This window comes from Heliangelus exortis, chromosome 12, assembly GCF_036169615.1.
Source record: "Heliangelus exortis chromosome 12, bHelExo1.hap1, whole genome shotgun sequence".
In the NCBI taxonomy this organism is placed as follows: Eukaryota; Metazoa; Chordata; class Aves; order Apodiformes; family Trochilidae; genus Heliangelus; species Heliangelus exortis.
The window spans coordinates 13,904,011-13,916,227 of NC_092433.1; the positions used below are offsets into that span (position 1 = coordinate 13,904,011).

Here is a 12,217-nt window from a genome sequence, read left to right on the forward strand (position 1 = left end):
CTACTTGGAGTCTGTTTTAATTACATAAAGTAGAGAAGGTTATGCTTGTGATAAATCATGGGGTTTTTGGAAGAAATTTGTTGTATCAGTGCTGCTTCATTTAATTTAAGGTGCTCTGAATGGGTCTCTGAATGCCAGTGCTGTATTTTTCCATAGGCACCTCTCCCACATGGTTTTAATAGAAATTTCAGAATAACCTTTGTAAAATGTCAAAAGCATGAGCAACACTTCTTAAAAACACTGAGGCATCCAGGGGGAAACCAGCTGCTCCATCAGGACAGGTTGGGGATGAGGGATATTCAGACCTGATGCTCTCTTGAGAGCAGGGGAGTTGGCCCCCGCTTTCAGTGTCTGCTGGGTCTCCGGGAGCAAAGCAAGGCAGAGGCATAAGCAAACAATCTCAAGTAAAGTCCGAAGCCATCTGTTAATTTGGTATTAATCAAGCTACCAAAGGTCACATTCCCCTCTCAGCTATACTGAGAGCAAAGCTGAGGGCAGAGCTTAGTGCTGTACTCTCTTCAGGAGGCATTTCCCCTGGGAATTACCACGTGCAGGATCCAGTTCCCTTTAAGCTGTGATGACAGAGAGCAGCTCGGTGTTAGTGGCCTTTGCAGCCACTGCCTTGTTTGATGTTTCTCAGTTTCACAGGCAGAGTTAAGATACTCAGAATCCTGTACTGACCTCAGTCTGTCAGATGCTTGTACTTGTTGCCTTAAGGTGTTTTCAGCTTCCTTCACATATTCTGTAATTTGTGTCGTTGGTCTAGGATTCAATCTGTAGCTAATTAGATTCATTTTACCAAAACACATTCAAAGCCATCTCTGAGATGCTGAAGAAACACGTGTCCTAGGAAAGTGAAAGAATGCTCTTACATTTTCCTTGATTTTATTCAGTAGGCGTGTAACTCCTTTCTAGAAAGAGTCTTTCAAAGTACCCGTGGGAACTAATATGAAAGGTTAGCTATAACATTGCTGCAGAAAATGCTAGGCAGTGTGCCTCGTAGTCTGATGCTGAGCTAATGAAAATAAAATAAAACATACTATCATCTCCTCTCCTTTCTCGGGCAGAATATGCTGTAAGTCCTGACCACTTCCTTAGCAGGGAGCCACCCTTCTTTTCCTCTGGGGTAATTGGAAATGGGAGGTTTTAGCTTTTTACCACCTGCAATGAGTTTTCACAAAAGAACCTAAATAATTGGAGAGGTCCATTCTTCCCATTCTGAAAGCTGGAGGAGCATCTCCCTGTTGGGGGTGCTTTTGGCAGTCAGTTTAGTGGTCCCACCATGCCTCCTCTTACAGCTTGTGAGGAAGGGGAGGGTGGGCTAATGTGGTCTCTGTGCAGAGCAGTGTCCAGACCTGGGGGATTATGTGCATAAGGCAGTGGGAAGAGAAAAAATCACCCCTCAAGAGAAATGTCTCCTTGGACAAGTATAGGTTTTTATACTGTGACTGAGGCAATTTTCTGTTAAGGAGAGAAACCAGCAGAAAGCTCCATCTTTTTGTGCTGTGGTCTGTGTTGTTGAGACAGGGGTTCTTCCCTGTTTCACAGGGATGCCTTGATGGTCAGTCCGTTGAAGACTGGATGGAATTCATATTAAATTATAGCACAGGCTGTAGGAGTTCTGTTAAAGCTGTGCAGGTGACAGGTATGGTAAGGCCAGCACATATCCCAGTGTGTCTCCACCAGCCATTCTTAGCATGGAACAAGAAGTGATTGAGAATGGAAGAACACTGCTTTTTGGGGACATCTTCCCATGACTAGAACAAGCCAGGCTGTTGGACCACAGCATGGGACTGACACGATGCCCATGTCACTGCAATGCACACTGTGGTCTGCTCAAGTCTGGTAATACTAAGAGCTGCTCACCCCTGATAATGGGCACTGCAGATTAAGGCACCTGCTGAGCAAGAGCTTCAAGACACTCGAAGAAGCTTTGTAGTTAAAAATCTGCAAGGACTGCTGATGACTTCTAAGGCATTTGAAGAGCTGGCCCTTAGACAGAGGCTTAGTCTGGTTGGATGCAAAGGTAAATCCATCCTTTGAATCCCCAACTTAATGACCAGAATTTTTTGTGGCTACAATAGACATTTGGACACCTGTGTAGAGACATTTAAATGGAGGTCCCTTAATCTGAAGCTGAGTCATGCCCAGAAGGTCTTAAGAGAGAATGAACTGATGAACTTGATCTTGGCACTGAGTAAAGCTATTCAGGGCATCAAAAGCCAAATCACCATCTGGACATGCCTCTCTCTTTGTGTATTATCTGCACAGGGAGTCTGTAATGAGTCTCAAAGTTAGTACAGATGAATTCCAGCTATGTTGGCTTTTTCCAAAGGTGGAAAGATCTGCCTGGAAAGATCTTGAAACTCTCCTAAACGTTTTCCTTTTTTGGAGATGTAGAAGAGGTCCCCATATACGTGCTGCTAAATGACACTCTTCTCTGGTGTCAGCTGCTGCTCCCACGTAGGCAACCCACTGAAATGCCTTAAAAACATTAAATGACAAAATTCTCCTTTGAACTGATAGCAGCTGATAAAATAAGCCTCTGAACTTTTCCTCTGGAAACTGCCAGAGGGTGTGAGAAAGTCTTACTTGCCATGTTGATCCTAGAAGCAAAATATAAGTGGCATTTTCACAAAAGCAAGCTTTTCAAAGTAACCTTGTTAGCCTGTGAAACCCTATCCTTACAAAAGAAATTTGGATAGATCCATGTGGAACCATGCATCCGTGTCTTACAATTCAATAGACCCAACTTCTATTCTCAGTTACATCCAAGTGGCCACACTGATGGCAATTTAGTGCAATGTGTCTGCAGACGTTTAGGAGCCTTGCCAAGGCCCATCTACAGCATGCAGTGAGCTGCCAGTTGGAGAAGCTGAGCAGGTTTGGGTTGGCTGGTCCTGGCCCAGGTGTGGGGTGGTTCTGCCAGGTGCCTTGCAGCCAGGCACAGCAATGTCCTGAAGCAGCTTGAGAGGTTTGAGAAGTGTCACTGATGTCTCTGTGTGCCACCACTCTGCTCTGTGACATGTTTGCATGCTCAGGGGTAACTTTTGTGTTTATTTCTGCACCACATTCTGCTCTTGTTTAGGCAAACCCTCTATTTTCTCAGGTATATGAAATCTAAAACCAGTCTGCCAGCTACCTGCAATAGGCACACAGTACATCTTTCCAGGTCCAAAATCTAAAGGAATGATTTTACCCATTTTCTATTTCTCTTCCCGTGGCAAATGTGCTTAATTATTGTGCATGAAGCCACATCACCCATAGGCATGTGCTTATCTGTGCAACTTTACTCTGAGACCCAAATCATTATCATTATTCATAATTATCTGCACTGCTTGATCTCAGGACAAAGGAGATATCATTAACGGAGTCACCCACTGGATATTACAACTGAGGTATAAATCTAAACTCACATAAGCCTTGCACCTGACAGAAATGCATCTGTAATCAATGGCAGATTTCTGAAACTCCCCTGCCATTCAGCCCAGCAAAATTATTTCTCCGTGTCTTCTCTCTTTACCTCCACACTCAGTTAGTTTTGGCCACCTCTGTATCATCTTTGCCTGGATTTCTTCACTGTAACATTTGGTCTTGGCAAGATCTCTTTCTCAGCAAACCAGCTGAGAAAAACCTGTTCCTTTTAGGGTTTTTTTTCCCTTAGCTAGTCAATATCTGGTTAAATATTTTTGTATTTGATTCTTTTCAATGGAGTTGGATAAGTAAGAAAAGCAGCAGCATTGTAGCTGCAGACCTATGTGTTTTGCAGCACTGACAAACAAAATGCACCCTTTTTTCAGGTTTCCTTTGTTCTTATTGCAAGACTGTGATAGCAGTGCACAAGTTGCACCTCTCTGCAACTTGGATATCAAATAGTGAAATCAGTACAAATTCCACATCTACTCTTCTCATCTCCTTAATTTCCAAGGTTTCATGCTTTTGGGTGGTGCATCATTCTGGAGCTTGCTGGGACTTTACTGGTTCCCTGTCCAGCCTAAGGCCACAATGAATGCTGTGGCACTCCTGTCAGCAGGAGTTGTCAGCTCAGGACAGAGACACTTGAGGCTTGAGCCTATGGCAAAATTCAAAACTCTGCATAGTCTTGACCTCAGTCCAGGGAAACATGGCTCATAAAGAACACAACGGCTGCCCAGTGCAGCTGATTCATTTAGCATATTATTCCAGATGTCTTCCACTATTTTTAGTGGAAGTAAGATGTCTCAGATGTGATGCCAGTTATTTCAGCTGTGTCTAGACTGCAAGGCTCAGGAGCATTTCCCAGTGCACGTAGTTTTGGTTGTAAAGGGGGCAGTAAATGAATTTTTTTAAACTAGTACTGGAGTTCATGAATGCTGTATTTAAAATAGCCAGTGGCAGAATCTGACAGAGAAACACTCTCATGCTTCTTCAAGAGTGACTCAGTATGAGTGCATGGGCCAAGGAGATAGTGGAGTAGCCAAATATGTTGCAGTGAAAAGATGTCCTGACCACTTCATGCAAGGGTGTGAAGACCAGCACAGCCATTTCCATCCTTCATTTTTCTCTGCTTCTCATGGCTAGAAGTCCCAACTTACTCCTGCTTTCTGTTAAATCCCTTCAGAACTTTGAACTTTCTTTCTTATTCCTTCAACCTCTGCTGATGAACATCAGTGGTTAGACTTGATGTGTTTTTTACAAGCTCATCTCCCCCACTTCTGATACCTTCTGCTAGCATCCACCCTGCAACATTTTCTTTTCAGAGATTGTACCAAGAGGTATTGCATTTAACAAGGAAACTGCAGCTTGACAACAGGAGCTTGGTATTTTACTGTTTTCTTCTAAGATGTAGCTGTCTCAGGTTGCATCCCAAGAGCTAAAGAGCAGAGCACCAGGACACATCTGTGGCCAACACTGACAGTATACTGGAGACTGGCAAGGCACAAGGAAAAGTGGAAGGCTTATTTCTCAAGGGCATGAAGCTCTTCACTGAGCACAGAGGTAGTGCTCTTCAGCTGTTTAAGACTTTATTTCTGCTTTCTGCTCCCTGTGGATTTTATGTTCCAGCACCATATTGTGAATTGTACCTATCTTCAACTTCAATTAAATTCATGAATGCAATATTGCACACACAGCCGTCCTCTGAAGCCAAGAAAATATCAAGGTATTTTAGGGAACATCCACCTTCCTTTTTCCCCTGCTATAAACTGCTGCTTCTGCAGCACAGTGAAGAATTTATGGTATGGTATGGTATCTAATCATGGTACTGGTAATGGAGGCTTCAGACTGGCTTAGTCACCCCAAACCATGTTTCCATGGTGGCCATGTGAAATAGAGTTAGATCCTTTTCTGAGTGCCATCACATTGGACTGCAGAGCCCTGGAGTTGAACCTCCATGGCTTAAATGTGAGCCGTGTATGTAATTGATGGCACGACTGGGACCTGAGTATGGAAATGTGTGAGATGAAAATCATGTTTCTTAGCAGGCAATACCAAATAAAATCATGCTTAATGTCTCTGCTAAGAGAAAATTCGCATTATTTCATTCCCTTGGACTGAAATTGGTTCTTTGCTTAAAGGGAAGAATTGTATTGATATTACATTTATAATTAACAATAACCTAATCTAAGATTTGTACAGGCAGATTTAAACTGAGCTCTTATTTTGACACATATAAAGTTTTATCATTAACATCTTTATATTCCTGACTGATGCATGGCTAATAGCAATGTAGTAGATTAAATCTTGAAGCAAGAGAGATTAATGTAGCTACAATATTACACAGGTGATTTTTCTTATTCTGCTTTTTTCATGTGTCTGTCCTTTATCAGAAACCTGCCCTAATGTTCATTTGACTTGATTATAACAAATAGATAGCAATTATCTTGCTGGAAGGACTTTTGTGTTTTTCCAGCTACCCAGGACTTTCAAATGTATTCACAGTGTTTTCCTTGCCTTTTCACTTTGAAAGGCATTTTTAGGATAAACAGGTTCTGATAAACACGTGATTACAAAACCATTGCAGTAATGAGAAATGGTGTCCCAAATAATTAACCCTTAGTAATTTATTATTTATCTTAATTTATTTTAATTTATAACTTGTCTTAATTATTGACAGCGGTGACTTCAGGAGGAAGCCAGCCTTAAAGGGCTTCAGTAGGTAGTTTGATCTCCTAGAATGGAACCTTCTGCCTTTTTAGTATTTATGCATGTATGATCTCCACAGAAAGCAGACAGCTTCTCAATACTAAAAGGTTTTTTATGACTTTGTTTTATTATAAATTAGTTGATACTCAGGCTATACAAATAAAACTATTCTTATATTTCTGATCACTTTTTATACAGCAAGCAATGTGCTCAATCAGAAAAAAATTATGTCAAAGGAAACACAATGGCTCAGTTACATTCTTATTTTTAGACAGTTAAACAAGGAAAAGCAATATACTGCAGAATTAAAGGCTCTGACCACGTAAGTGTGTATAAATCAACTTAAATCAAAAATGGTTTGGGGAAATCTGGGCACCACCTATTTTTACACATAGAATTACTTGTGGAATCCAGTTTTCACACAACTTAGGGTAGAATCTGGATGTGGAATTGCCTGCTCGAACATTACAAATTCAGGCAGTGCCCAAATCTGAGCTGCATGTGAAGTTTCTGACCCCTGTGTGTGCACTTCAGGGCATACGCTCAATCTGTAGGTTCAGAGATTTTTGTTCAAGCTTCTCTGTAGAGATGAACACCTGACCTTCTTGGAGCTGATTCGAGTTCTCAATAACCTCTGCTGGGGCCAAATTTTACCCAAGGGCATACTATTAAATATTGCAATATTCTTTATGATCAGCAACTTTACTAGAGACAGACCAAATACAGACCTGAGTTTTACATCCCCATTTAGTACTTTTTGTTGTGTGCACTTCCATATTATGTGGCACATTTGCACAGGTCCTATTTAAATCTGAGCTACAAGTGCCCCATTGCTTGTTGTGGAAATGAATCTATTGGAATTGCTCTCCACCTGGTTACTTGGTTACAGTGCTGCAGATGAAGGGAAGCTTTTGCTATAGCTCAACAGCCTATACTCTGATATATATTTGTAGCCTACAGAGTAGCTGTTAAACTTAGTTTTAAATAATATGCATGCTGGATATTGATGCTAGGTATTCCAGCTGCTTGCAGAATTTTTCCATCCCTCTTTGTAAAAAATAAATATCTATAAACCTCACTGACTGCAGTTAACAGTAAAATAAATATATAAAAAGAAATCCTGGGACTGCATTCAGTGTCCCCTCCAGTAGCAGAGAACAAGAGGGTGGAAGATGGATTGACATCCCAGGGTCAATCCCAGGCTGCTGGGAAAAGAAAGGTGCTTGTTTGCTGTGGATATGGGACATCATTTGTCAGATACATTATTTTTCAGTGAGTTAAGAGGTCAAATCTAGCCCTACTGTGAGGCTACTGCTAGATATTTCTTTCCAATTGGCAAAACTTTTTCTGCAGAAGATGAGAACTGTGAGGATATGTGCTATGGAGAGTGGATTCTCCAGGATTAATGTCACTAACAATGTCACTGGTTTCATGATTGTCATAAGACAGGTTAGGTTCGTGCTGCCTTCAGAAAGGGCAGTTTCCCTGTCACTTTACTCTTCCTCATGGTAATGAGTAGGATCAACCCTTCTACCCTCCTGACAGCTAATCCTTCTTCCTCTTCCCCACCAATCAATTAAACCTTTCTTATATTCATCACCCAGAGCAGCAGACGGATTCAGTTCACTGCTCAACCTCGCAGGCAGGGAGAGAGGACTGGGAGAAACCCCTTGTCCTTTGGCTGAAGCCAGCTGTGAAGAGCAGGCTGAGAATTGATGGAGGTGTTGCTGAAAGGCAAGGGGTGGCACAGGGCTGCTGAGCAGTGCAGTAAGTGGCTGCTGTTGGAGCAGATGGGCCGAGCCATGTGACAGCTATGGCACAGGGATCCAGGTGGATTTGCAAATGAGGAGACTGAAGTGCAGTGTCTAACAAACAAATGGGAAAAGCTTGCACATTAAAAAGTAAAGCATAAGGTACGAGGAGTGTATTGGATTTAGTAGACTGGGTAAGATAATAGCTGAAAAACAGAAAGCATTTACAAAGGGAATGAAAGATGTTGGAGAATTTGCTTACCAAGATTTCTGTGTCTGTGTCAAATGTCTGGTCTTCAGAAACACCAAAACTCCAAACTAGACAAAGGTAATATGAGGAAGCTATTTGGTTTTGACCTTCTGGATTAACTTCTGACCCAAACCCATCTATTTCAATCCAGTGCCACTAACCTATCCAGTGAGCTCTCAGGCTATAAATGAATCAAAATGAATCTGAGATCTTATTATGTGGAAATGCCATCTCTGATACGACATCCCATTTTTCTTTTGAAATTGGTCCCTATTGCTTTAACATTACAAAGGCCACTTATTAAGAGAGAGATAGGGGAAAATCCTTCCTGGTGGGATTACTAATTATCCAAACTGTAAAGGTAACCCTGTTCAAACTTGATTGCTTCTATACACTCTAAGCTTCTTTTGAAGGTGGCTGTATTCTGAAGGAATTATTAAGTGTTCTGTGTAGTCAATTGCCATTTCTTTAAAAAATGAGGTGCGAGTGAAGGTTTTCCTCTACAATAATGGGGTTTTTTTAACAAACCTGACTTTCTTCCTGGCATTCACCCTTTGTGGCAGGAAATGAGCTCCACTGTAGTCCCCTTTGGTTTTCTGTTTTTGATGCTGCTCTCAGGCACTTGTCTTGAACCATCATGTGAAGATGGAAACTACACCCATGTGTTAAATATCTGGCATAGTGAATAAACATGCCCTCCACCTGACAGCTTCAGGTGTGTATGATTATAAAGAATATTAGAATATTATTATAAATTACATTATTTATAATATTATATATACGTATCATTATTTTAACATTCTGTAGACTTTTGCCCTTGTCCATCTAAGATTACTTCTTTCTCTTCATAAACCAAAACAGTGTTAGTGCATTAGTATGGTGCCAGATTCAGCTCATATTTTATAGAGATATAGATCCAGAATCACTTTAATGACACTGATAAAACAGATGGCTAAACCTAAGCTAGACAGACCTGTAATTGTATTTGCAGTCTTGGAGGTGAAGGTGTCTTGCTAAAATGTTTCCATATTCTGCTTTGAATGTTGTGTAGGTCTTGCAAAATGTAAGCATCCTACTGGGAGTATCAAATGTCACTCTTGCTTTTGGATGGGAAAAAGTATATGGTGCTAAGGGGAATATGTTCAGAATGACTGAGAGAGCTCCTCATTAGCCATTATAGGATTCCATTAATCTCTTCAATCGACTAAAGGAATTATAGTCACTGAAGTCTATTTGTCTTAAGGTGGAAAGAAGGCTTAATCAAAGCCTTTGGAATGATGATAGTGCAAGAAAAAGCATATTCTGTGCATTTAGCTACATCTGTTGGTTTTCTTAGAGAAGGTCACAGCTGTCTTCAGCTACTGTGAAAGCAGAAATTGTTCAAGAGTGCTGAGTGGACCAGTACATATTTTACTGGAGGTCTGCACTGTGGTCTGGGGTATTTAAGCAGATACCCCAGCTCCAGAGATTTGTGTGCCTGGCTGGGAGTTTGGAGTTGAAGGTCATGAATAGAAAAATACGGTCGCAAATTATTTTAGCACTTTTCTGTTTCATTGGTCATTGAAACAGACTGCATCTTCCAGAGAGCTGCTGTCCTGTGGCTATGGACAGGGGACAAGGCTGTGGCTGCATGTGCCCTCTGTGCTGTGCATTTCCCACCAGGATTAGTCTCAGCTTCAGCAGCATAAGGTTCCTCTCACCCAGTGAGCTCATATGTCAACAGCATTTCCTATTTAATTTATTTAATGTTTAAATTGTTGGCCCTGTTATCAAATAGGGTAAGAAACTGCGTAGGATTAAGGCTTCTGAAGGGAGCTGGAAGTGAAAATGCAGAAGAGGAAAAAGGAGAAACAATGAAGGATAGGGATAACAGAGAAGTGAATTAGCTGTGGCTATAAAAGGTGGAGACACACTGCCACCATGCAGTGATGATAGTAAAAAGAAAACTAACCATATTTTGCCATGGTTCTCTGGTGCAAGACCCATCCTTGAAATTGGTGGGAATTCAATGGGCTGGAGAACAAGTTATCTATAATGTATTTTTTGGCTCACAGACCACAATTAAAATTAAGTTCTGCCTTCTGCAAAATTAAATTGGACACACTGGTCTGCCACAGTGAATCCTAGATCTCAGTTGGTCTCAGCTGAGCCAGACTGCTCAGGAAAAAAACAAATAGTAACTATGGAACTTTCCTTGTGAGAGTATGTGAAATTGCTATCACAGCACAAGTTATTTTCAAGGAAATGTAGGATTTATGGGTTGCTTTTCAGGAGAGCAAAGATTGTTTTACAGGGTCTTGCTGTTTGCTGTTTCACTTTCCGTTCAAGTGTCTTGGCTGCAAACATATTAATATGAATGTTGTTATGAGACAATAATGTTCTCACTTACATAGAATAAATGTTATCAGTTAAATATTCTAAAGAGACAGCATTTCTGCATGTTGCAGCTTTTTACTGTGCTGAGCATGCACTTGTCAAATGTTTTGAATTCTGTATTATTCTGTAAATGGGCACATGGTTAATTAAAGTAGTATTACTGTACTCAGAGGCAATCAGATTGCAAACTTATATTTAACAATTGGCTCTTTTAAATGAAACAGAAGAGAGCTGATTGAAATCTGAAAATGTCAATAGATGCAAAAAGCTGCCTTACAGCATTACCTGATAAAATAAGAGTAGAGAAGTATGGATGTGGTCAATATTAACTGCCATCAGCTGGAAAGAAATCGGATTGTCAGGGATCTATAAAATTCTTGCCAAAGTAGAACCTCATTTACACATACAGATCTTCATACCCTTTGCTAAGAAAAGCATATGTGACAGCTTAGAGGTTTTAGCTGCCAAAGATCTTTCACTCTGAATTCAGTAAATGTCACATCTATTTATTTATCGTTAAATTTTGCTAAGTATCTGTAGAAATATTTGGATTTTTTCTATCATAATGTAGATGTTCAAAAGGAAAAGAATCCAGATTATAATGCAGCTGTAGCACCAAACCATATGGCTTCTAAATGGGAGCAAAAATATACAACTGAGTTACTGGGAGTAAACATAAACTGGATGCAATCTTCAGAAAAATATTAAATGGAATATATAAATACCAGAATATTGCCATAAAATCATGCAATCAGACAATAGTAACCATGAGGAAATAGATTATTTCACATGCTGAAAGTAATCACAGTTTTATAGCAATTTACATTTTCTAAATGCCAGACATGAAAATATTAACTAATGAATCTTGGCAAGCACAGTGTTTGCACCAACTTCAGTGGTGGTTATAACAACATCTAGGCCTTTTTGGAGAGAGGGAGAAAGAGAGAGAAATGAGGCAGCCATCCTACACCCAGCTTTATTAGAATCTATCCAGAGTCCCAGGTGCTTGAAGCAGTCTTGTTTGTCTTCAGTTCAAGCCTTTGACTTCTTTATTTTAAGAAAATGTCTGTGGATGATTTATGGGTACGTTGGGTGGAATTTGCACTGTGCTGAGCAAGAACAAATGGTCTAGTGCAATACATATTCAATGTTATGAATAGTGTCTGGCATGAGAGGACTCAAATTAGTGTGGGTGTTGTGCTCTCTGTTCTTCTGCTCAGAGTCAGGTTTGTGATAAGTCCATTTGGATTCTACATCATGGTATAAAAGGGAAAAAGTTATTAACTTTCAGGAGAAAAAGTCTGTGGCTCTGCACAGTCCAGTAAAAATTTACTGTGGGCAATTGTCTACTGTATTTTCATATCCTGGTTCTCTTCTGTTCTTTTTATACAATGTGGAAGGAGAGGAGGTAACTCCATCCCATCTACAGCCATCTTCAAGCTGCAGACACAAACTCAACAATCCTTGAACTTCAATTGGACTTTGTAAATTATCATCAGGGGGAGCAAACTCTAAGTATTCATGACAGCAGTGCTTAGAATTGGAAATATAATATGAAGAGTTTACTTCAAAATTGGCCAGATTCATCAAGATTTCTTATTATCACATGTCAAACTAGTTCTGCCCTGGGAACTCAGATCTCAGTGATAGAGTGAAGACTTTCTCTCCTGAAGATTTATGTATGAGACAAATAGCAACTCTGAATATCTTTTCTTTC

At 40.4% G+C, this 12,217-nt stretch overlaps 1 protein-coding gene across 1 annotated transcript in view; it reads left to right on the plus strand.

The window, feature by feature from the left end:
• PTPRG (protein tyrosine phosphatase receptor type G) overlaps positions 1-12,217 on the plus strand; it is a 385,824-nt gene that overhangs the window by 346,720 nt on the left and 26,887 nt on the right. The gene's annotated exons all lie outside the window — the stretch shown is intronic.